At 35.4% G+C, this 27,180-nt stretch overlaps 1 protein-coding gene across 1 annotated transcript in view; it reads right to left on the bottom strand.

Annotated features, from left to right (window-relative positions):
- Positions 1–27,180, bottom strand: part of dhx35 (DEAH-box helicase 35) — a 386,570-nt gene that overhangs the window by 209,712 nt on the left and 149,678 nt on the right. The window lies entirely within an intron of this gene.

Below are 27,180 nucleotides of genomic sequence, written 5' to 3'. Positions count from 1 at the left end.
ATTTTCTGCACAGCATCGTGGGTAATATAGTTTTTGCACAAATACAGTTGGAAGCAGAAGTTTACATGCACTCTAAAAAAAGGAACATACCCTTTTTTACAAACTAAAGTCTGATGGTAAATCATACTAAACGTCCTCCACAGCCAGGACTTCGTAACGTGTGCAGAGTGTGGTTTTACAATGTCTTGTTGAAATATGCATGAGCGTCCCTGGAAAAGAAGGCAGCATGTTGTGCTCCAAAATCTCTGTGTACTGTGTGCATATGTTCATGTGTGTGTGTGAAAGTGTGTTCTTGTGTATGTGTGTGTGTGTACATTTATGTTACTGTGGTGTGTGTGTGTGTGTGTGTGTGTGTGTGTGTGTGTGTGTGTGTGTGTGTGTGTGTGTGCGCGTCTGTGTAGGTGTTTGAGTGTGCAAGTGTATGTTGGTGTGTATATGTGTGTGTGTGTGTGTGTGTGTGTGTGTGTGTGTGTGCATGTTAGTGTGTGTGTACTGTACGTGTCTGTATATGTGTGCATCTGTATTTTGTGTGTGTGTGTGTGTGCACGAGTTAGTGTGTATGTGTGTGTAAATGTGTTTATGTGGGTGCATGCATGTTATTATGTGTGTGTGTGTATGTGTGCGAGCCTGTGTTTGTGTGTGCATGGTTATATGTGTCTGTGGGTGCATATATGTGTGTGAATGTTTGTGTATGTGTGCACATCTGAATGTGTTTATGTGTGTGTAAAAGTGTCTGTATGTGTGTACGTTCATCATGTTACTGTGTGTGTGTGTGTGTGTGTGTGTGTGTGTGTGTGTGTGTGTGTGTGTGTGTGTGTGTGTGTGTGTGTGTGTGTGTGTGCGCGTCTGTGTAGGTGTTTGAGTGTGCAAGTGTATGTTGGTGTGTATATGTGTGTGTGTGCATGTTAGTGTGTGTGTACTGTATGTGTCTGTATATGTGTGCATCTGTATTTTGTGTGTGTGTGTGTGCACGAGTTAGTGTGTATGTGTGTGTAAATGTGTTTATGTGGGTGCATGCATGTTATTATGTGTGTGTGTGTATGTGTGCGAGCCTGTGTTTGTGTGTGCATGTTTATATGTGTCTGTGTGTGCATATATGTGTGTGAATGTTTGTGTATGTGTGCACATCTGAATGTGTTTATGTGTGTGTAAAAGTGTCTGTATGTGTGTACGTTCATCATGTTACTGTGTGTGTGTGTGTGTGTGTGTGCGCGCATCTTGTGTGGGTTTTTATGTGTGCAAGTGTATGTTTTTGTGTATATGTGTGTGTATTTGTGTGCATGTGTGTCTGTATATGTGTGTCTATTTTTTCGTGTTTGTGTGTGCGCGTTAGTGTGTAAATGTGTGTTTAAGTGTGTGAGTGCATACAGTATTAGTGTTTGTATGCATGCATGTGTATGTGTGTGTGTGTGTGCGTGCATGTGTGTATATATGTGCGTGAATGAGTGTGCGTGCTTGTGTGTATATGTGTGCACATCTATATGTGTTTGTGTGTGTGTATGTGTGTAAAAGTGTGTTTATGTTTATGTGTGTGCATACATTCATGTTACTGTCTGTGTGTGTGTTTGTGTGTATATGTGTGCATGTGTATTTTGTGTGTGTGCATGTGTTAGTGCGTATGTGTGTTTATGTGTGTGCGTGCATGTTATGTGTGTGTCCGCCTTTGTGTGCGTGTGCATGATTGTTTGTTTGTGTGCGTGAATGTGTATATGTGTGTGATTGTTTGTGTGTATATAGGTGTGTTTGTGTGTGTGCGCGTATATATGTGTGCGCATGTGTGTGTGTGTGTGTATATGTGTGCATGTTTTTGTGTATCTCTGTGTGCGTGTGTATGTTTGTGTGTGCGCATGTGCATGCATGTGTGTATACAGTATCAAGCTGGCGTACAGTGATGGAGGAAGTGCAGCCTGTCCTTCACCCAGATGTGTGTGTTCCTCTCAGCCGCTGGACTCAGGCAGAGCAGCATCCGAGCGCAGGGATTCCCCATCCAGGACGAACAATGAGCGGGAAGGAAGGAGCGCCAGCCTTTGTGCCTGCGAGTCCTTTATGAGAGGCCTGGGACCGAGACAAAGACGTATCAAACACACAAGCAGGAGGTCAGACAGTTTTTCTCTCATTTACACACAAACAGGGACTAAACCAACAAGAAAATGAATGAATGAATGAATAAACACTTCTACTTATTCATTTTTATATCCCTCTATTATTGTATTATATCATACTTTATTTCATTGCATTTATTTATTTAATATGTAATTGATTTATTTAATATTTATTTAAATAAATATTATTTATTTACATTTTTTGTTTTTGTAATATTGTGTTTTTATTTATTTGTGTCATTACATTTATTTATTTCATATGTAATTGATTTATTTAATATTTATTTAAATAAATATTATTTATTTACATTTTTTGTTTTTGTATTATTGTGTTTTTATTTATTTATTTGTGTCATTGCATTTATTTATTTAATATGTAACTGATTTATTTAATATTTATTTAAATAAATATTATTTATTTACATTTTTTGTTTTTGTATTATTGTGTTTTTATTTATTTGTGTCATTACATTTATTTATTTAATATGTAATTGATTTATTTAAATAAATATTATTTATTTACATTTTTTTGTTTTTGTATTATTGTGTTTTTATTTATTTATTTGTGTCATTGCATTTATTTATTTAATATGTAATTGATTTATTTAATATTTATTTGAATAAATATTATTTATTTACATTTTTTGTTTTTGTATTATTGTGTTTTTATTTATTTATTTGTGTCATTGTATTTATTTATTTAATATATAATTGATTTATTTAATATTTATTTAAATAAATATTATTTATTTACATTTTTTTGTTTTTGTATTATTGTGTTTTTATTTATTTGTGTCATTACATTTATTTATTTAATATGTAATTGATTTATTTAATATTTATTTAAATAAATATTATTTATTTACATTTTTTGTTTTTGTATTATTGTGTTTTTATTTATTTATTTGTGTCATTGTATTTATTTATTTAATATGTAATTGATTTATTTAATATTTATTTAAATAAATATTATTTATTTACATTTTTTTGTTTTTGTATTATTGTGTTTTTATTTATTTGTGTCATTACATTTATTTATTTAATATGTAATTGATTTATTTAATATTTATTTAAATAAATATTATTTATTTACATTTTTTGTTTTTGTATTATTGTGTTTTTATTTATTTATGTCATTGCATTTATTTATTTAATATGTAATTGATTTATTTAATATTTATTTGAATAAATATTATTTATTTACATTTTTTGTTTTTGTATTATTGTGTTTTTATTTATTTATTTGTGTCATTGTATTTATTTATTTAATATGTAACTGATTTATTTAATATTTATTTAAATAAATATTATTTATTTAAATTTTTTTGTTTTTGTATTATTGTGTTTTTATTTATTTGTGTCATTACATTTATTTATTTAATATGTAATTGATTTATTTAATATTTATTTAAATAAATATTATTTATTTAAATTTTTTGTTCTTGTATTATTGTATTTTTATATATTTATTTGTGTCATTACATTTATTTATTTAATATGTAATTGATTTATTTAATATTTATTTAAATAAATATTATTTATTTACATTTTTTGTTTTTGTATTATTGTGTTTTTATTTATTTATTTGTGTCATTACATTTATTTATTTAATATGTAATTGATTTATTTAATATTTATTTAAATAAATATTATTTATTTGCATTTATTTGTTTTTGTATTATTGTGTTTATTTATTTATTTGTGTCATTGCATTTATTTATTTAATATGTAATTGATTTATTAAATATTTATTTAAGTAAATATTATTCATTTACACTTTTTTGTTTCCTGTATTATTGTGTTTTTATTTATTTATTTGTGTTTTTGTTCATTTTTACTTATTATTTATTTGTGTGTATTTTTTTAATTGTTTATTTATTTATTCGAGTGTCAAGATAATGATAATACAGTAAGTCAGTCACGCTTTCTTCTTTGAATATTTTTGTCAGTGGTGTGCTTTTGTCCATGCCTGAAAAATAATAAAAAAGTTGAACAAAATAAGAAGAAGATCCAGAAATAATCCTGCTGAGGTCGGCGTATGAGTGTAACGGTGGCGTTTTGTTGATCTCCTGAAGAATCCAGTCGTCAGCTCCTGGTTCCCCCGCGCCGGGCTCAAGGTCGCTGCGGTGTCCTGATCTCTCCGTTTCCAGCATGCAGCGCCCAGATAAGCATCAATGCTGGAGAACTGAGGAGTTTCAGCAGATAAGAGGATGATTTACACAGGAACATGTGGATGGAGATCAGGGCTCCTGCTGACAAAGCAAAGATGGTGGTCACTGCATGGGACGATAACCGGTTTCAAGTTTTACCCTGGTATGAAAAAGTTAAGGTTTTATAAGTGCTAACATTTTACGTTACTGTTCTTATAGTGCACAGTTGAAGTCAGAATCATTAGCTCTCCCCTTTTTCTTTGTCAAATATTTCCCAAATGATGTTTAACAGAGCAAGGAAATTTCCAAAGTATTTCCTATGATATTTTTTCTTCTAGACAAAGTCTTACTTGTTTTATTTTGGCTAGAATAAAAGCAGCTTTTTAAAAAAATAAATAAATAAATAAACATTTTAAGGTCAATACTTTAAGCCTCCTTATGCAATATTGTTTTTCATTGTCTACTTAAACCACTGGGTAACACTGTACAATAAGGTTCATTAGTTAATGCATTTACTAACATGAACTAATCATGAACAACACATGTACGGCATTTATTAATCATAATTAAACATTTACTAATGCATTATTAACATGCAAGTCCGTGCTGGTTAACATTAGTTAATGCACTGAGTTAACATGAACTAACAATGAACTACTGTATTTTCATTAACTAATGTTTAATAACATGAACAAATACAGTAGTAAATGTATTGTTCATTGTTTGGTTATGTTAGTAAATGCATTAATTAACATTAACTAATGAACCTTATTGTAAAGTGTGCCCAACCACTGTTATACAATGATCTCATAGCCTGAAGGCAGCTTCAAAACTTTTTGTTTTAAACCGGAACAAATTTGCTCTAAGCATTGTAAAAACAACCAATTTTTCCTTTTTAGTGAAATATATGTGTCCTAATAGTGTTTATAGCAGTGTGGGACACATATATGACTGTTAACATCTCAAGAAAAATGTGTTTTGGTGATCCGTGACCCTTTAATTAGGCAGGTTAGGGTAATTGAGCGAGTGATTGTATTACAGTGGTTTGTTCTGTAGACAATCAAAAACAATATTGCATAAGGGGGCTGATAATATTGACCTTAAAATGTTTTTTAAAAAATTAAAAATTGCTTTATTTCTCGTTAAAATAAAACAAATAAGACTTTCTTCAGAAGAAAAAATATTATCAGACATACTGTGAAAAATTCCTGAATCCATTAAATATCACTTGAGAAATATTTGAAAAAGAAGACATTTCACAGGAGGGCTAATCATTTTTTCTCCCTCAACTGTGTGCAATACATTGCTCAACATAAATGAGTACATCCCCACAAATCTCTCATTTAAATTGTTATTTTCTGTAGGAGGCTCCAGTTTTATATTTGTGCATATACAGTACATTAGATTAATCAGTACTGAGGCCAAATCTGTAGCTAATCTAACAAAAAAACTGATAACGCTCCAAAAGTAGTACAGCTAAATATACACTAACTGGCCACTTTATTAGGTACACCTAATAAGTACCGGGTTGGACGCCCTTTTGCCTTCAGAACTGCCTTAATCCTTTATGGCATAGATTCAGCAAGATTCTGGAAACATTTCTCAGAGATTTTTGCTCCATATTGATATGACACACGCAGTTGCTGCAGATTTGTTGGCAGCACATCCATGATGCGAATCTCCCGTTCCACCACATCCCAAAGGTGCTCTATTGGATTGAGATCTGGTGACTGTGGAGGCCATTTGAGTACAGTGAACTCATTGTTATGTTCAGGAAGCCAGTCTGAGATGATTCACGCTTTATGACATGCTGCGTTATCCTGCTGGAAGTAGCCATCAGAAGATGAGAACACTGTGGTCATAAAGGGATGGACACGGTCAGCAACTGCTCAGGTAGGCTGTGGCATTAACACGAGGCTTAATTGGTACTAATGGACCCAAAGTGTGCCAAGAAAATATCCAAGAACAATCCAAAGTCACTTAACTCACCTTTCTTCCACATTCTGATGCTCGGTTTGCAGATCGACTTGAGCACGTCTACATGCCTAAATGCATTGAGTTGCTGCCCTGTGATTGGCTGATCAGAAATTTGCGTTAACAGTTGGAAAGGTGTACCTAATAAAGTGGCCAGTGAGTGTATATTTCAGGGGAAAATGTGAAATTATTGAAATTGAATATAATTTTTGTTGAAATTTAGTAGTTTCCTAATATTTAGCATGAATTTAAATGTATTATTTAATGATATCTAAAGATGTTCGGTGAATAAAATATGATTTTAATAAATATATACATTTAATAAATCTGTTTTGCTCAAATAATATTCACCGAGAAATGAATAAGAATATTCATTTTCAAACAAGGGGTGTACCCAATTATGCTGAGCACTGTATGGGGGCTTAAAGTGTCTGCTGAAATGAGTGTTTCTATGTTTATCTGTGACTCTGCATTTGGACTCAGCGTTCTCTGAATGATCTGTTGTTCCTCGACTTCTGTGAAGAGCCATTAATAATATCACAGCGCAGGAACTTCCTGTCATTATCTGGTAGCTGCTGGATCTTGTTGGCTCAATTGGCTGAAACCGGCCCCTCAACTCTTCCCATAAGTTTCAGTATTCCTTCACCTCTGACCCTGTGACCTTTGACCTCTGGCCCTGATAGAGCTCTATTCCAGAGCACAGGATGAGAAGGCCAGATCACAGGTGGATCCTGGATTTGTTAGCAGGCACACACACACTTTCTCTTACACACATGCACTTCTCCACACCAATAAACATGGAAACACACTCTCACAAACACTTAACATACTCTCTCTCCTTCTCACACACACAAATTATATACACACACTCCCGTTGTGTCTATATACACTTTACAAACACTGTCACAAACACATGGTGCATATACAATTCTCTCTCACACACACACACACACACACTTCACATTCTCTCCCTTACACACATTGCACACACACGTGCACTTACACACACAAATAAACATGAAAACACACACCCATTATACACTCTCTTTCTCATACACACACAAACACACAGTACACATACGCTCTCTTTCACACACACACACCCATGATAGACACACTCTCTCACACACAAACACACTATACACTCACACAATACACCCATGAAACACACACACACTCTATCTGTGAAAAATTCACACCCTCACACACAAATTGTACACACACACTCCCGCTTACATAACCACTGTTCACGCACACACACACACAATGCACACACTCTCACATACATACCATACAGGCACACCCCCCCCCATGATATACTGACTCTCTCACACACACTGTATACACTCACATTGTACACACACAGACACACTGTACAAACACTGTCACACACAGACACGCCATCTATACAGAACCCCCACAATACACACACACATTCTGTATACTCTAACACTCTACACACACTCACACAATAAACCCATGGAACACACACACTCACACACACACTCTCTCTTTCTCCAAAATACACACCTTCACACATACACCTCACTCACACACAAGTTGTACACTATACACACACACACTCTTGCATACACAAACACTAGACACACACACTATAGGTTGCTCCGACTGTAGGCAGAAGCCCAGACTGATGACAGGAGTGCAGGAGGTCACAGGACGTCCCAGCCTACGCATCCTGTGTCCATCCAGTGAAACCAAGGCCACCGCTGCCAGCACACACACACACTGCGCTTAATGAGTGTTACACAATAGAAAGCACTGGAAAGAGCGATGAGTCTTGTGCTATCTAGAAATAAAACTTTTGAGCATATGCTTCTGAAAGCCTCTGAGGACACGGTTCAGCTTAAACTGCGAAACGCGATCTTCTTCATCAGTAATTGTGTTTAAAGCAATTTTGCTGTAACACCACACTGGAGATGAGAGAGCAGTTAACCCTGAAGAGTGTGTTCATAAAGCAGGCAACGGCAAAGTAAGAGGCCGATCGCACTAAACGCGCCTTTATGTTTCAAAAACGCGAGGCGCACCTCACTGCCTTTTTTGCTGACAAGAAAAAAAGAAGAGCGGTGCGCTTTTTATGTCGCTACGCAACAACTGGATCAGCTGGGTAATGTGCGAGAGAGTTGCTGTTTATATAATTTAATAAATTATAATATTCAAGATTTGTGAAGTCATACAGCTCCGGATAACTCAAAACAGTGGTGTGTGGTCACGTGATGTGCATTTTCAGAGGTGTAGAGATCTTTTCAGAAACGCTAGGTGAACTGCCAGTGTAGACGTCATCGTTTTCATATTAAAACACCTGGGGTCCGTTCTTCGTACGTGGATTACTCAGTTAGCTGGATTTGGATATTGGCGATTTGACACGATCCAGGATCGTTTCGTTCTTCAAAGCTGATCAGAGAGTTGTTGTCATAGCAACAGTTCTGCTAGCTCAAACCTGATCGGGAGCAGGTTCAATGCATATAAACAGGATTAGATCGGCTCAGTTCAAGCAAATATAATAGAGAAAGTATGTTCTGAATTCTGATATTTTCCTACAGTAGTAGTTATATACACTTGGGAAAATGGTACATATTTTTTAACTATATATATATATATAAAGTTATAGTTATTAAGAAAATAAATAAAGTTATATATATTAATAAAACTTATGCAATCTGCACCCTCGAAATGAAAGTACAAAGACTGCCACCTGCTGGTGCAAAGAGAAAACTTATTGGTATGAACTTTTTTAGATCGCTTTAGTACAAATTGTGTATAATAGAAATGCACAATATGTGACTTTTTTTTAAAAGCAATAATACATTTATGCAGTCATAAACATGTTTTGACAGTTAATATGCCGGTGATTTGATGCTTCACAAAGGTTGCAGACGTCTTTACCAATATCAAAATGCTTTTGTAAACAATCAGTTATTCTTTACACTGATTAAAAAAATGGCTACTATAATAAAGAAAATCTTTTCTAAATGTAGAACTAAATACACTGATATGCACTGAAATACATGATGAATACTCTTGACACATGAAAGCGTAAAGCCTGCAGCTCACAACAAATGTGGAAGGTTATTGCATGTCATATTTAACAAACCGTTTACTGCTAATTTGATGTAATTTTGCTCACATGGATAATTGAATATTAATCAGATGATGTCATTACGCTGCTGTGCCGTCAGCCAATCGTTGCATTGCTGATCATGATTTCGAGGATCGATAGATCTGTCCTTCACAACACACGCATCGATCTCAGATCAGTTTATCCAGACATTCCAATCTGATTTGCGAACTTGTTTGAAGAACCAAATTAGCGAGAGATCAGTAATCAAGATTAAAAGATCCAGGATCTGCCAAATAATCTTAGATCATTTAAGCGAGGTATGAAGAACGGACCCCAGTTTAAAACTAAAACATATTAGTGTAAACGAGGCCTGAGTGTCTGGATTATATCAGCTTTAGGGGAAATCTGATACACATGGAGGATCTTCACAAGTTTCTGAATCTAGTGTTTAAAGCCCTGTTCACATAAACATGGGTGTTTTTAAAACTGCATTTTTTTTTTGTTGCTGTTTGTCCACAGGAAAACAGAATATTTAATTCAATTTATGTTTATTTCTTTAACGCTTTTATGTAAATTGTGTCAAAACAGCTTAACCTAGAAGTTCAGGTGAATTGAAACTTTGTCAGTCCATTTTTTCAGAGTTGAAGTTCAGTTCAGTTCAGTTCAGTGTGGTTTAAATTTCACTGCTGAAATCCAAACACCGAAGAGCAAACCCATCAGTGCGCAGCTCCATTCTCCAGTCTTCTGGACACTGTTAACATAGGGCTTCCGTTTGGCACAGTACAGTTTTCACTGGCATTTGTGGATGTAACTATGTATTGTGGTATTTGAAATAGGTTTGCCACAGTAGTCCTGAGCCTATGTGGGGATATCGCTTATAGATGAATGAGGATTCTTGATGCAGTGTCGCCTGAGAGATCAAGATCACGGTTGTTCAGCTTAGGCTTGCGCCCTCTTCCTTTACACTAAAATTCCTCCAGATTCCTTGAATCTTTTAAATGATGTTCTGCACTGTTGAAGGGGAAATATCCAAATGTCTTTCTATCTTTCTTTGAGGAACGTTGTTTGGTAAAACTTTATTTTGATGGTGCACTTAAGTATTAGTAGACTGTCTGCTTAATATATGTTGATACTGCTCCTTCAACAGACATTTAACTGACTATAAGAAACTTTGCAAGTACATGTCAACTTACACTTACCAACCCTAACTCCAACCTAAAAGTCTACTTATAATCTGATGAGAATTAGTTGGCATGTAGATGCAATGTAACTTAAATTCAACAAACGGACCCTCAAAATAAAGAGTGACCTGTTGTTTTTAAACATTTCAATAATATACTCACGTATTTGTGGGCACACTGGTGATCATCAGCCCATCTTTTCTCCTAAAGTATATAAGTATAAAGCAACAATCAAATGTAGTGTCGTTAAATCAATCAAACCAAAAACAGCAAATAAAGCCATTTGCCTGTCTTCCTTTACTGGTGAACACACAAACATATTTACAGGGAATAAATCTTTGCAGTGATTCATTCGCAGCTGGTTCAGCTCCAGCATGCTTGTGACTCAGGAAGCTCATTAAAAGCTTGTCTTCCTTAATGAATCGACACTGACAAACAGATATTGCATTTTGAACAGCTGGTTAAACAGCACTATTATTAAAGGCGTATCATCTCCCTTTACCTAAGCAGATTTATCTTTTGCTTAAGTTGTACAAGAGTTTGATGAAGATAAAACCATCTGTACACATCCTTGTCTAGAAAGAAAATGTTTCGACTTGATATAGGATGCAAACAAAAAAAAAACGTTTTAACAGACAATGACTACTTCTGCATAAGACATCAGTAATCAAATGATTTGCCTTAATCTGAATAAGACAATAATATGATTGAGGTGTTTACGTGAGTTACTTTATGAATCTTCCTTTCATGTTCCTGTTTTTCGTTATAGCACATAAATCGATTAACGTCATTACATCAGCGTTCAATGCTAGTTTCCACCGGCGTTTCACGCAACAACAGTTTGTGATCGTCATGACACCATATGTGTTTTGGCCATTTTATGGTAACACTTTATAATAACACACTATAAATCATTTATTAAGCATTAGCATCTAGTGAATTCCTCATCTGTTAAGCATTAACTCTACATTAATAAACATTAGTAAGCAGTTTATAACTGCAGCTACAAATGCTGTATTCTTGACTTACAAACATATTTAAAATGTGTTTAATAATCGTATTTCCATACTTTGTTAATGATTTATTTTTCAGTACTAAATGAAGTATCGCATTATTTACAAACCATTTGTATTTAAGAGTAGTTGGGGTTTTTAGGATCATTCAGAATGAGTTAGTAAATGATTAATAAACTATTGAAATCAACATTTATATGTCTTATTATTCAGGCATATATTAATGGTTATTAAGTATGTTAATAAATGCTTTATTAACTCAACTTCATCTAGTTTTGTGACCTAATCAAAAGTGAGGACTATTTAGGCTCTATAAATCCCTTAAAAAATGACAAATAAAGGCTCAGTTAAATTATAAACAAAAAGAATGACATTATTCATTTCTATTCATTTATTCGTCCTTCATAATGTCCAATTCATTCAATTCAAATAAAAAATAAATCTTTGCAACCTTATCTAAAATAAAATCACTGTAGAGTTTAAACATTGCATCTTATTATATTGTTAAATTACTATATTGTTGTTGTTGTTTTATCCAGTTGGATGTTGTATTTTGACACTCCTGTTATTCAGCAATGTTTAAACTTTATCAAAATTGTACTTTTTAGAACAGATTGCAAAATTGTTTTGTTCATTTGATTCTAAGCCTTTATTTATCATTTATAAGGGATTTATAAAGCATGAATAGTCCTCACTTTAGATTAGGTCACAAAACTGCATGAAGTTGAGTTAATAAAGCATTTATTAACATATTAGTTAACTATTAATACATGCCTGATTAAAAGAATATATAAATGTTGATTTCAATAGTTTATTAATCATTTACTAACACATTCTGAATCATCCTAAAACCCTCAACTACAAATGGTTTGTAAATAATGCGATACTTAATTTAGTAATGAAAAACAAATAATTAACTAAGTATGAAAATACAATTTATAACCACATTATATAGGTGCTTATAAGTCAAGAATAGAGCATTTGTAGCTGCAGTTATAAACTGCTTACTAATGTTTATTAATGTAGAGTTAATGCTTAACAGATAATGAATTCACTATTTGCTAATGCTTAATAAATGATTTATAGTGTGAAGTTATTATAAAGTGTTACCCATTTTATTTTTAATTTTGCCACAAGTTCACTCATATTACTATTATAATGAAAAAAACATTCATGCCTGTGACAAACTCTCAAGTACTGGATGAGAGTATAGTCATTGTTTAATGCTCTTACTAAAAATGTGCTCTCTTGCTTGAAGCTATTCTCATTTGTTTGTCGTCAAACGTCTGACAACTGCCGTGTTTGTGTTCTGTCACAAAATGTAGCGAAAAGTACTACAAAATGCTAATAGTTTGATAGTGTTTACATGTCTGTACTGCACTAAATAATGCCACTAAGTTAGGAACACTCCACGCGTCTAAATTCCATTTCTGTTTACTTTTATTATGATTTTAGTCGGGTAAACTTCATTATAAATCTCTGTTTACATTCAATTCATGTTTATTTCTACAGCACTTTTACAATGTAGATTGTGTGTTGCGCACCATCTAGGGTTGGTGCATAACATGAAAGACAAGAAAACGAAAATGAATTCAAAGATTTATTGGGGTTTGAATTCGAAAAAAAAAACGTCTTTGAAAAGGTTTCACAAAGAAAATGGCGTCAAACTCCTTACTATCCCAATATATATATATATATACACTATTTACAAAACAGGCAACCATATTTAAAGGACAATCCAAAATCAATGTCAGCAGGCAACAAAGGTCAAACAAGCCAGTGGACGAAAGTGTAAACAAAGCAAACACTAAAACAAAAAGTACTCACAAATCTTAATATTCCCAGTCTTAACACATCCAAAAACTCTATATCACATACAAAAGTTTCAACAAACACTAAGCAAGTGACCAAAAACATGGTGCAAAAGCATTAAGGGCATGTCTAAATCCACTTTTGCTATTTTAAGGACAGAAAAATACGCCGGCGCATGGTCGAACAGGGTTGTGCTCATTCTCTTAATCAGTTATCGGTGTGTTTAGAACATAACGTGCATTGAACCAATCAGAGTCTCATCTCACATACCCTTTAAGAGTCAGTTGTGTCGCGCCATGGCGCATTTGCTATTTACATGGTGGACTTCATAAGTGGAAAAACTGAACGCTTCACTAGTGAGAAAACAGTTCAACAGAGCATCTGCAGCGCGAGGATAAAGAACAAGCCTCCTCCATTCAGCCTCTTATACTCTCACACAGACGTAGAGCTAAGGAAGGCACAACAACGCCTCTTCTTCCTCGGGCGTCTCAGGAGGTTTGGAATGAGCCCCCACATCCTCCGCTCGTTCTACACCTGCACTGTGGAGAGCATCCTGTCTGGCTGTATCACCACCTGGTATGGGAATAGCACCAGCAGCAATCACAAAGGCCTACATAGAATTGTGCGAACTGCTGGACGCGTAGTAGGAGATTAGCTTCCCTCCAGGACATCTACACCAGGCGGTGCATGAGGAAAGCCAAGAGAAATATCAGTGACTCCAGCCACCCAAGCCATAGAATTTTCTCTCTGCTACCCTCAGGCAGACTGTTCCGCAGCATCCTGTCACGCACCAGCCGACTGAAGGAAAGTTTCTTCCCTCAGACATCAGGCTGATGAACACTTAACACACCACACAGACTCTTCCATACCCTCACTGCACACCATCAATATGTAGCATACACCGCACTTTAACCTATCCATACTTGAAACAATACTGCCTACAACTATGTGGACACCTATTCATTTTACATATCATTGTCAATTTTAAATTGTCCTGTTTTTTTTTTGGGAGTATGCTGTCGTATTTTGCACAGTGGTTGTATTTGCACTGTCTGTATTTTGCACTGTTGTTTTTGCACTGTATTTTGTACTGTCTGGAGCCAGCACCTAAGCTTTTCACTCATCATAGCACACGTGCTGCTGCTGCTGATGTGACAATAAAAGTGATTTGCATTTAATAAATAATATTGATAACAATAATAATATTATACAAATGCAAATTGTCAAGAATAAACTGTAAAAAGCCCCCCCTGGACAGGAAGAAGGCATGGGGGCAGTGGTTTTTATATCTATGAGTCCATAAAGTGGCGCAAATGGATTTACTATTTAAACAACGTGGCGCAAAATGTTAAAATTAGGGTGGCGCTGGTCTGAAAATAGCAACAAATTGTGCCAAACATGTCTTGCAACATATTGTGCGGGGTGTATGACATACCTGCCAACACTCCCGGGAGTCTCCCATATTTCAGACCCATCTCCCGCTCATCTCCAGTATAATTTTGTCTCTCGGAAAACTCCCGGAATTCCAAACCCCACCAAACTAGCATTGAATGGTGGTGAAAAGGCGACTCATGTGAACACCTTAATCATATTATTGTCTTATTCAGATTAAGGCAAATGATTCGATTACTGATGTCCATGTAAACAAACTCAGTGACGACGTTCAGTGACGATAATCGAATTATTATGTCACCACTCAATGCTAGTTGCCTCAGGCGTTTTAGTCCGGTGCAACAACAGTTCATGTTTGTCATGACACTATATGGGATTTTGCAAAATGTAGTGAAAAGTACTACAAAACGGAATTAGTTTGATTGCGGTTTACATGTCTGTACTACACTTCAATAATGAAACTAAAATAGGAATAAGCCTAGTGTAAATTCTATTTCTGTTAGTTCAATTATATTTCAATTATTATAAAAATTGCTCTTTACATGGTAGACTCTTAATCAGACTATTGTATCACATTGAGTAATTTCTTAATCATTTTAAAATAGAGTATTGGTGTCCATGTAAACGTACTCAATGTGGAAAATGCAGGTATTTATTGCATGTCTCTCAGTGTGAACAAGCCCTTTACTCCGGCACAGTCATTACATGGCTAACCAGTCGGCCTCCTGTGAGCTAGCGCATGAACGAGAGCATCGTGAACCGTCAGCAGCACAAACAGCCTGTACAGGCAGAGACAAGAGATGACGGAGAGATCAGGGTGAAACGCGTGTAATGTAGAAACAGATCGTCATGGGGAAGGAGATTCACGAGAGAGCGGCTCACGAAGGGAAGGGAGCATAAACAGAAGCTCAGTTCACTGTGCTGGAACTTGTAGTATCTCAGCACGTTTGGCTTTTGTCACATTCTTCATTAACTTCATTAACAGATGAGCAGCGGTGATTAGGAGCCGTTTCCCGCTGATTCAGCTCCTGCACGCGCACACACACCTCGCAGCTCATGTCACACATGGGGGCTGTTGAGCCAGATGACACACTGTATCACACAAGCGCACGAGTGAATACACACACACACACACACAATGAAATGTTTGCACATGCTTTGCAGAACAAATCTTGGCTTTGTCTGTATTGATTAGCTTAGTTAATACACACTTAATTAGTCTCTTCAAACGGAACTGTTCCTAGATCGCTAAAAGTCATGACCGTAACAGATGACCTTTGACTGCTGGAGAATTTGTATTTTACGAGGCTTTGTGAGAGAGCGTTCAATTGATTTCTCTAGAGGTTCAGCAATCCCAAGTACCTGAGCTCAATGGAGAACCGGCTGGTCTTTTTTTCTCTTGATGTTCAGAGGTAAAACTGATCGGGATGACTCTTCAGTCCGTGTTCCCACCACCGCAAATAATTTGAAAATATCATTGAATTATTGGAAACAAAAATTAAGATCAATATTATTTTAAACGGAGAACAAAAATCTATTTTAGAGATGAAGTAAATAATATGGCCCTCTGGACTTACCACATCTTTTTACCAGGTATGTGCTGAGCTCATTGCAGACAAAGAATCTAGGACCAGATGACCCAAAAACAAAACAAAAACAAATGAATACAAATGGCAGCTTAAAGATGCCTCTCATATGCTGGACGAGGAGTGTAAAAATCTTGAGGGTTCTGTGAGTCTCGTCTATCAAATCGGAGATTTGTTTTGTATTCTCTATTGGATTTAAGTCAGGAGATTGGCTGGGCCATTTTACATCATGGTTTTCTTTCCCTGAAAGCATTTAAGAGTTTCCTTGGCTGAGTTTTGGATCATTGTCTTGCTGAAATGTCCACCCTGGTTTGATCTTCATCCTCCTGCTAATGTAGATGTTGTATTGAAGCAGCTGATATTCATTTACACTGAGGAAAGGCAGAGGGTTGCTGAAGAACTACTGAGAGATTTCAGCTGCTGTCTGGGCCTTCACTGCTTTTCTACACCTCCCTTTCTTCATGTGTTCAATACTTTTCCCCTGCATCATTTTATTTAATTACACATGACTTCATTTATAAACTAATTAGATTTGTTTTGTTTGCATAAATTGATTTCATTGTTTATTATCATCATCTGGAGAAACTTTTAAGTCGACAGCACCTTTAGAAATATGTTTTCTGAGATGTTTTCTGTCTGTGTTATATCTAATATATGTTAATATACAAACATAATAACAAAACATCTATATTCTATATAAATATATATATATATATATATATATATATATATATATATATATATATATATATATTTTTTTTTTTTTTAATTAACAGAATATATGATTTGTATCATACACACACACACACATAATATATATATATATATATATATATATATATATATATATATATATATATATATATATATATATATAAATATAGATGTTTTGTTATTATGTTTGTATATTAACATATATTAGATATAACACAGACAGAAAACATCTCAGAAAACATATTTCTAAAGGTGCTGTCGACTTAAATATATATATATATATATATATATATATATATATATATATATATATATATATATATATATAATTTATATATATATATATATATATATATATATATATATATATTTATATATGTGTCATTATTAAGTCTATTTATTTATATATTTAATATTATTAATATTTAATAATATTATTATTATTAACAAATATGAAAATGTTCATGATTTATTTACAATACACATTATAAAGAAATATCTTCAGTCTCTTGGTAGATATGTCAAATGGGAGACTTGCTTTGTTTAACATATAAGTGGATCTAATTGGATTTGCATTGTAAACACTAAATAAAAGTTATTAAAGGTATTATTTTTTTTATTTCAAATGTTAAGTTTTCAGTAAGAATACTCCCAAAATAATTCCGCATAAATCTGCAGATTTTTTATGAGAAAAGGCTAAAATTGTTTGCAGATTCTGTCTGGCCATACCTATAGACAACTGATCAACCAGGTAATTACAATCCCTGTCAAAGGGTTAAACCATCTGCTTTTCTAGCCTGCTTGTTAGGAACAGCCCCAGTTCCTCTCCCCAACAATCATTTGAAGAATCATTTATGGCTGCAGCACAAATCGAGCGTACTATGCTCAGGGTTAAGGGTTTGTTTATTTCATTACCTCAATGGCAAGGTAATCCACGCAACTGTATTGTACTGCAGGCTGGCAGGTTCACTTTAAAGCAGATTCTCTATTGTTTTGGTCCGATCCATCAGAGCCTGGGATGTTTTGATGTGCGTTCCGCTGCCCTCATTACTGCTGCACTCTAATGGGGACAACTGAAATAAAGGTATTAAATATGTATAAAACGCAAGGTGTCTTCCGGGCATCACTGTCTCTCTCCTGCCCATGTTTTGCTTTTGTTGTGTTGATTCCAGACACATCCCGAAATTGATGGCCTGTCAGCCGAGGGTGAAGGAGGTCCTGCATCCAGACACAGGCTGGTGCGTTCAACCATAAATTAGTGCGTATGGCACCCTCGTCTCCCAATAAAGTTCTCGTAAACAAAAATCATCTTTTAGTTAGCATTTTCCTTCCAGACAGCACGTGTACACGCACACACATAGCGCAGGCTTTTGTCACATTTCTCTCCTCCGTTACTCGCCCGTTTACAGCGTCCCTGGAAACTACACGCATATGCAAATTTCCCTCTGTTCTGACAAATTAATTTTACCTCTTTCATCCCCCTTCTCTCACTCCTTCTCAATCATTCTCCTGGGCTGAAGAGGAGCAGGGCTTGACCATCTGGAGCTGTCGGAATGATATTGTTTAATTTGTTTCATGATTAAGTGGTTGTTTCTCCGAGAGCACGAGGTCTCTACAAAATAAAGACAAAAAAATGAGCAATTACAACAAAAAAAAAAGAGCATCCACACAGTTTAAAAAACTGCTTAAGCGGGAGAAGCTTGCGTATGTTTTGACACTTAAACTCATTTGCACGTTCTCTAATTTTTTGGCGTGGCATCAGTCATATTGACGTGTCTCATAAATACATGGGGTGAGAGTTTAGGGTTTGCTGAACTTGTGGCGCCCGTGATTAAAAAGCAATTAACACACAGAAATTATAACTTCACTTCTGAAAGTTACTTTTGAATCTAGGAATGTTTTTTTAAAAGAGGAGTGTTTAAAATAATCGCTTTCCTATGTCAAATAAATACAAGACTATTGTAAAGACTAAAATGTTTGGTAAAATATAGATTGCATACAACATCAACATCCAGATCTTTTGACTAACTGTTTAACGTTTATCGTCCTTTTTTCATAGTTATTTGGTGTTGTCACTTGTCACTTTATGTACACTGGAAGCTTCTGTAGCCAAAATAAATTTCTTGTGTGTGTGAAGCTCACTTGGCAAAAAAACTGATTCAGATTTTTTATTTTTTTATAAAATACTTAATATGTGGAAGATGTGGGCCTAGCATGTATATATCATTTTCTGAGCAAACATTTTATTACAATTGTGATATTTTGCTCTTTTGGTTATACAAAAATTTACTTTAATTCCATTTAATAATGTACTGTAGTGTAATTTGGCACAACGGATAAGTGAAGTTTATTATAAACTAATTTCAAGAGAATCGCGTGCTTATGATTGCTTGCAGCCGGTCCTGCATTATTCAATCTATGGTTCACCAATCAGAAGATCCCTAAGCCACTATAAATACCCTGAGTTCCATATAACAGCCATTTTCATTTTGAAGAATCCCCCCTTCCTCTTACTCCTCCTCCTTTCCTAGACTGGTGGCACGATGGCCAAGTGGTTAGCACTGTTGCCTCACAGCAAAACATCACTGGTTCTAGTCTTTACCAAGCCAGCCGACGTTTCAGTGTGGAGTTTATACATTCTCCCCGTGCTCACATGGGTTTCCCCTGGGTCTCCCGGTTTCCTCCCACCGTCCAAAAACATGCAACTAAAGTTAATTGACTAATCCAAATCGGCACCATAGACATGCTCCTAGTAAGTAGTTATCTCTTAAGAGCAATCAATATCTGTTCATTAACTACTACCAAGGGAGTTCTCAAGATCTAACTGAGCTCAAACTCCCCTCTCACCTTGCAAACGTGAGGGAGCCCCGAGCTTGAGGATCTTATGAGCTCAGGGCTCCCTCCCGGGAACGCATGCCAAACAAGCTTTATAGTCAATCATCATCTGAGTGTGAACTCTTGACAATAACATTAACTCAACTGTGTCAGGGACATATATCAAAATTTTTTCATAAAAGCCTTTAAATTATAACAAAGGGTGACAAAACTTAAATATTAAATCCTAACTAACATTAATACTTATGCTTATATTACAAATTTTGGCCTGTTGTACATCGGATTTATGATGCTAAGGCACCTTTTTTATATAGTGTGTATCAGTTTTAGTTATATTTAACAAACTATATATTTAAAACTGATTTTTTTAAAGATTTCCATGTCAAAAGAATGTCAACTTTCTATTGTTGAAAATGCTTTCTAAAGGGCCGTGTGACAATTTGCATCAAAAAAATACAACCCCAAATCAGTAAAAGTTGGGACAGTGTGGAAAACGTAAATGAAAGACTTGTATTTCATTGCAGACAATAAGAAAACAAAATATTTCATGTTGTGTCTGGTCAACTTCTTTTCAATTGTAAATATACATCCTTTCCTTCAGACCTGCAATACATTCCAAAAAAAAGTTGGGACAGGAGCAGTTTAGAGCTAGTGATCGGGTAAATTTTTAAATAACAATGTGATTTGAAACAGGTGATGTCAACAGGTGATTGTAATTGATTTGGTACAAAAGCAGCTTCCAAGATAAGTCTAGTCCTTCAGGAGCAAAGATGGGCTGAGGATCGGCAGTTTGCCAATAAATACGTGAGAAAAATATTAAAATGTTTAAAAACAATGCTCCTTGAAGATGATAGGAAGATGTTTAAATATTTCACCTTCAACAGTGCAGAACATCATTAAAAGATTCAAGGAATCTGGAGGAATTTCAGTGCGTAAAAGGAAAAGGGCGCAAACCTAAGCCGAACAACCGTGATATCTGATCACTCAGGCGGCACTGCATCAAGAATCCTCATTCATCTATAAGCGATATCAGCACATAGGCTCAGAACTACTTTGGCAGACCTTTGTCAAGTACCACAATACGTAGTTACATCCAGAGATGGCAGTGAAAACTACTTTGCCGAAAGGAAGCCATATGTTAACAGTGTCCAGAAGCGCTGTCGACTTCTCTGGGCTCGGAGGTATCTGGGATGGACCATCACACAGTGGAAACGTGTACTGTGAACAGATGAATATGCACATATGTGAATGTAGTCCGATTGTAGTCCTGTCGCTTTAATGATGAAAGGACTAACGAGCGCATTTGAATGGGAGGTCAGGTGATGCTGTTTGTTGATAGATATTGGTGATTGTGTCAAAAGATTTGGCACTTTTTTATCATTAAAAACGACTGGACTACAATACAAAAATACCTGATATACCGACGCAATCTCACGGCAATTCGTAACTTTTTGATTTAGTGGCTAATTCGTATGAATTTATACGATCTAATTCGTTCAATTTAGTACGATTTGCTCATCAAACAATGACGGTTGGGGTTAGGGGGTGGGGTTGGGTGCCACGCCTCCTTTTTAAAATCGTACATTGTTGTACGACTGAACTCGTACGTATTTGTACGAATTAGCCACTAACGTTTCCTCGTGAGATCAGGCTGGATATACCGATGTCTGTTTGACCAGGCTGTGGATTAAAGCTAAAAATATTGTAAATATTGTTTAATTTCTTACACGGACCAACCGTTTCACTTTACAAGACCGTTATTAATGTGTCTTTATTGATTTAGACTCGTTTGCATGTGCATATTTTTAATCTAAATAAACTAAATCTAAATAATCACAATTCACTGTCATTACATAAATCACCATGGATCCAGCTCAAAATATATAAAGGAGAAAAGTCACCTTCATCCTGGAAGAACTTTGGATGAGTAAATGAACACGAACTGTTAATTTTTGTGTGAACTATCCCTTTAAGCTCCAGCTCCAGTCGCACGCTTGAGTAAAAGAGAAACCGCTCACCTCAGTATCAGCTTCATCTTCGATAGCTCTGAATGACAGCCCGTGCTAAACACTGAACATAATTTGTACTTTTAATAGCGCTGCCTTCTATTCCTCTGACGGCTCTCAATCAATAACCAGAGCCGACCGCGGCCGCCGCTCGCAGACCCACTTTTATTAATTTTAAACAAGCTCACTAACTAGGCGTCTGATATGGAGATGCATCTCACACAGATAATAGGCAGGCTGGATTGATAGCTTCATTCGCTCTCTCTGTCTGTCACCGCATGATTTAAGACACACTTAAACACCTTCTGTCATTCTGACCGACGCATGTGCGGCTCGCAACGCAAATAAATAAATTACTATTGCATAAGGAGCTTCGTTAGTAAACATAATATACATGAATAATAATATATAGATATAACATATGACTCTAAACAAGTCTGATTGGATTAAGAAAACATGACAGTGTTCATTAGACTATTTTATATGCAGAATTCTTAAAATTCTTGGTTGTGTTGCTGTGTTTAAATGTCTTCTGAGACATTCAGGAATCAGTGATGTACTGCTTGCACACCCGTCTTTTGTTCTGAGGACTAGTGATGGGAAGTTCAGATCATTTGAGTCTCGTTCATCGAGATGAATCCTTTTTAGAGGGATTTTGTTAAATTTGTTAAATTTGCCAAAATGTACACATAGGCACATTCTGAAAACGTAGCCCTATATACGTTTTTGGAGATCTTGAATTATGTAGCCAGAAGTACGTATGGCTGCATTTTGTTTTTAAAAAGAACGAGGCGATATGAAGCCATGCTTAACTAACCGCTTATCTTCATATGGATGGCTTTCCCTTTGTGACCAGTTTGTCCAGTTAGCATGCCATGTACACCAGTGGAGTTGAGACACAGAGAAGAGCTAATCACGATGACAGGGTTCAAATTTGGTGACGAACGGTTTCAGTAAGCAAATAACAGTGGACCAGTTTATATATATGTAAGTAAATGTATGTATGTATGTATGTATATATATATGTATATATATATATATATATATATATATATATATATATATATATATATATATACATACAGTTGAAAAAATAAGTGTACATACACTTTGTAAAACGGCACATAACCATTTTAAAAAAGTCAGATGTTAATGTGACTAAACATTTTCTCTTTTTGGTAAGTTAGGATTATCAAATTTGCTTCTGTTCTGCTTAATAGCAGAATAATGAGAGAGATATTTTTTTAGAAATTGTTACATATTTTATGTATACAATAAGATTATTCTGCCTCTGAGAAAGCTCAGATGATAATGTCAACATTTGGAAGTTTCTGATTGGCTAATTGACAACATTTGAGTTAATTGGAGGCACAACTGTAGAATAGTATTTAAGGGAAACCTCAAACACACTGTTTACTTGTGTGACAACATGGGAAAATCAACAAGCCAGAATCAACAACAAAGCCAGATTACATTTAGCTAAATTACACCGGGGAAAAGACTAATTTCTGGAGACATGTCCTGTGGTCTGATGGAACTAGGATTGAACTGTTTTTCCATAATGACCAGTGTTACATTTGGAGGACAAAGAGGAAAGCTTACAAGCCTAGGAACACCATCCCAACTGTGAAGTATGTGGGTGGCAGTATCGTGTTGTGGGGCTGTTTTGCTGCAGGAGGGACTGGTCCACTTCACAGCATAGATGGCATCATGAAGAAAGAACATTATGGAGAAACACTGAAGCCACATTTTAAGACTTCAGCCAGGACATTAAAACTTGGCCATAAATGGCTCTTCCAAACAGATTATGACCCTAAACATACTGCCAAATTAGTTAAAATGTGCTTTAAGGACAACAGAGTGAATGTTTTGGAGAGGCCATCACAAAGTCCTGACCTCAATACTACAGAAATTTTGGGACAGAGTTGAAAAAGCTTGTGGAGCTTGTGTGACAGCCAACAAATCTGACTCAGTTAAATGGGTCAAAATTCCTTCAAACTATTGTGAGAAGCTTGGATACCCAAAACATTTGACCAAAATTATACAGTTTAAAAGCAAAGCTAAAAAAAATCCAAGGAAAGTTGTGTAAAATTTGACTGTCAAGAAATTAGTAAAAAAATTCTCAAAAAAAAATCTAATTTTTCTGGCATTTAGCAAATGGAAATCATTTAGGTAATCCTAACGAACCTAAAATAGTAAACGTTTAGTATGATTTACCATCAGACATTTTTTTTTAAACGGCTATGTTCCTTTTTTAGAGTGTATGTAAACTTCTGGGAATCACAGCCACAAAATCAGTCATTTTCATGGCAAAAGAAAATCTTTTGAATTTGTCATGCTGCTGTGTTGAACCCATAATAATATTTTCAGTGAATATAAATTACTAAAAGAGTTGCAGATTATTTTGCATTTTTATATGTTTTAAAAGTAACTTTTTTAAGTAACTTACCCAATACTGTTAAGCCTCAATTCTGTGTTTGATTATCCATTAACAGCTCCTGAACAACTGATTCATAATTACATGGATCTCGCCGTTTATATGTAAATGTTCAAATATAACATCATCAGGAACAAAAATACATTTTTGTTGTGACATGCTGTTTGCAAAAAGCCCTCTGAAATTATACACATGCATATAAAATGCCAATTTTAGATATTCAGTTAGGTTTAGCGTTTGGAGTAAAATGAAAACAGTAATAAACTCTAGCTACACAATAATTTGTATAAAAAGAAAAACGAATAATTTGTAAAGTAACAATTACTGAAAAGATCACTATGTGTACAACCTAGTTATTAACAAAACTAAGATTAAGTGACTTCCTAATTGACCTAAACTGATTTTCTTCCTGTAAAAAGTGTCCAGTGCATTGCACTGTGACCAGAATGGTAATAAATTGAATACATCTCTCTATTTGGGAATAGCACCAGATTGCTGAAGAAGCCTATTAACCTCAGTTTCTGCCACAACACAACTTCACAAGAAAACAATGCATCCCTGTGGAGCCCTTCATACTGAGCGCAAAAATGTTGCACAGCATATATACAGTATATGTTGATATTGCTGGCCTACGAGGAACAAAAAGACCACATCAGCGAACACGTCACACTGCCAATGAACTTTCTTAAAAAGCAAATTAGGCCCATTTACACCTGGTATTAAGATTTAACTGTTTCTTTATTTGTATTAGGCTATTGTAAACCTGTATATACTTATATAGTTGTTAATAGCAGTCGGATTGCTTTAGTGTTGTGTAAAAGACACTAATACTGATCTGCTTACTGACCAAACAGTAATCTTAAAACGGTAACACTTTACAAAAAGGTTCATTAGTTAATGCATGAACTAATCATGAACAACACTTGTACAGCATTTATTAATCATAATTGAGCATTTACAAATGCATTGTTAACATCCAAGTCCATGCTTGTTAACATTAGTAAATGCACCATGAGTTAACATGAACTAACAATGAACTACTGTATTTTCATTAACTAACATGAACAAATACAGTAGTAAATGTGTTGTTCATTGTTTGTTCATGTTAGTAAATGCATCAATTAACATTAACTAATGAACCTTATTGTAAAGTGTGACCCTTAAAACAAGGTACTTTAAATTCAACATTCAATTGCTATTTAAGTAACCTGACAAAGCTTGGTTTGTTTAATTTTGTTAGTTACCCAGCAAGCATTTTTTGTTTTTAAAAGATGTCTAATAGATGTCTTATAGACATCTTGGCTAAAACAATGCTAAATTTGGACTGTCATCCAATAGACATCTCTTGTTTTAGCCAAGTTGTCTACGTTTAGATGTCTATTAGACGTCTATTAAATGCAAAATTGTTTGCAGGGAATTGTCATCAGCTGCCATAATATGAGTGACTGATGATCGAGTGCTATTCGTAGATTCATGTAGCTTAAACCACAGACTCTGAGGGCAACACATAGGCTGCGTCCGAAACGGCATGTGAGAAGTACCCGGATGACTTACTACTTCCGGCGAGATTCTGAAGTGCGCATCCCATGCACGCTGCGCTATCCCATAATGCCCCGTGAGAGAATTCATGAATGGAAGCGAGGCGACGCAACTGATGCAGGTAGGTCATATGACTATGACAAAATGGCGGATGTAGTACGTCCGAATTCCATTCATACTTTTCACATTCATACTGTATAGAACGTACTTTTCTAACGGCTGAGTAGTACGTTTAAATTCAAATGCAGTACCTACTGAGTAGTAGGCGGTTTCGGACGCAGCCATAGACTTAATACACAATACACTTCATTGAACATGTACACATTGACATATGCTATATACTATATATCTGCAGGTTAACAATGTTTATATGAAATAACTTTAAACTGTAGGCATCATGGTGGCATAGTGGGTAGCAAGATCAAGAAGGTCTCTGGCTCAAGCCCCAGCTGGGTCAGTTGGCATTTCCGTATGGAGTTTGCATGTTCTCCCTGTGTTGGTGTGGGTTTTCTCCGGGTACTCCAATTTTCCCCACAGTCCAACCACATGCGATACAGGTGAATTGAATAAGCTAAATTGGTCGTGGTGTATGTATGTGAATGCGGGAGTGTATGGGTGTTTCCCAGTGTTGGGTTGCCGTGTAAATCATATGTTGGATAAGTGGGTGGTTCGTTCCGCTGTGGCGACCCCTGATTAATAAAAGGACTGGACTTGAAATTTAAAACATTGACCAATCGCTCGCTTTTTTTAAAGTCTAATCATCTTGTTTAATCCCGCCCCTTTTCACAGCGCCATACAACAGAATTTCACAAGCTCAAACTCTAGTGTGACTGCGGCATAAATCAGTGAGTGGAGATAATAAGTGAGTTCATTATATCTATAAAAATAATAGGCTTAGGATAAATTTAGAGGCCACTGTTGAAAATGTTAGCTTTTAGCTCAATTGTGTAGTCATTTAGGCAATATTTAATAAATTCAATTGAAAAACATTCAACGCTATCTCATAGCAATTTGTAACTTTTTGATTTAGTGGCTCAATCATATGTATTTGTGCTATCTCATTCAATCAATTTAGCACAATTTGCTCATCCCCCAATGATGGTTTGGTTTACGTGTGGGGTTTGGTGCCATGCCTCATGTTTGTACGACTTCGTAAGAATTAAGCCACTAGAAATACAAAACGTAAAGTACTTACGCTTCCTCGTAAGATCAGGGTGAAAACATTATGTAAACAAAAAAAGCAGGTGACACGGTGGCTCAGTGGTTAGCACTGTCGCCTCACAGCAAGAAGGACGCTGGTTCAAGTCCTGGCTGGGCCAGTAGGCATATCCGTGTTGAGTTTGCATGTTCTCCCCGTCTT

The sequence above is a fragment of the Danio rerio genome, chromosome 23 (assembly GCF_049306965.1).
Source record: "Danio rerio strain Tuebingen ecotype United States chromosome 23, GRCz12tu, whole genome shotgun sequence".
Lineage (NCBI taxonomy): Eukaryota > Metazoa > Chordata > Actinopteri > Cypriniformes > Danionidae > Danio > Danio rerio.
The sequence above is the reverse complement of the archived record's forward strand: the minus strand, read 5'-3'. Positions and strand labels throughout refer to the sequence as shown.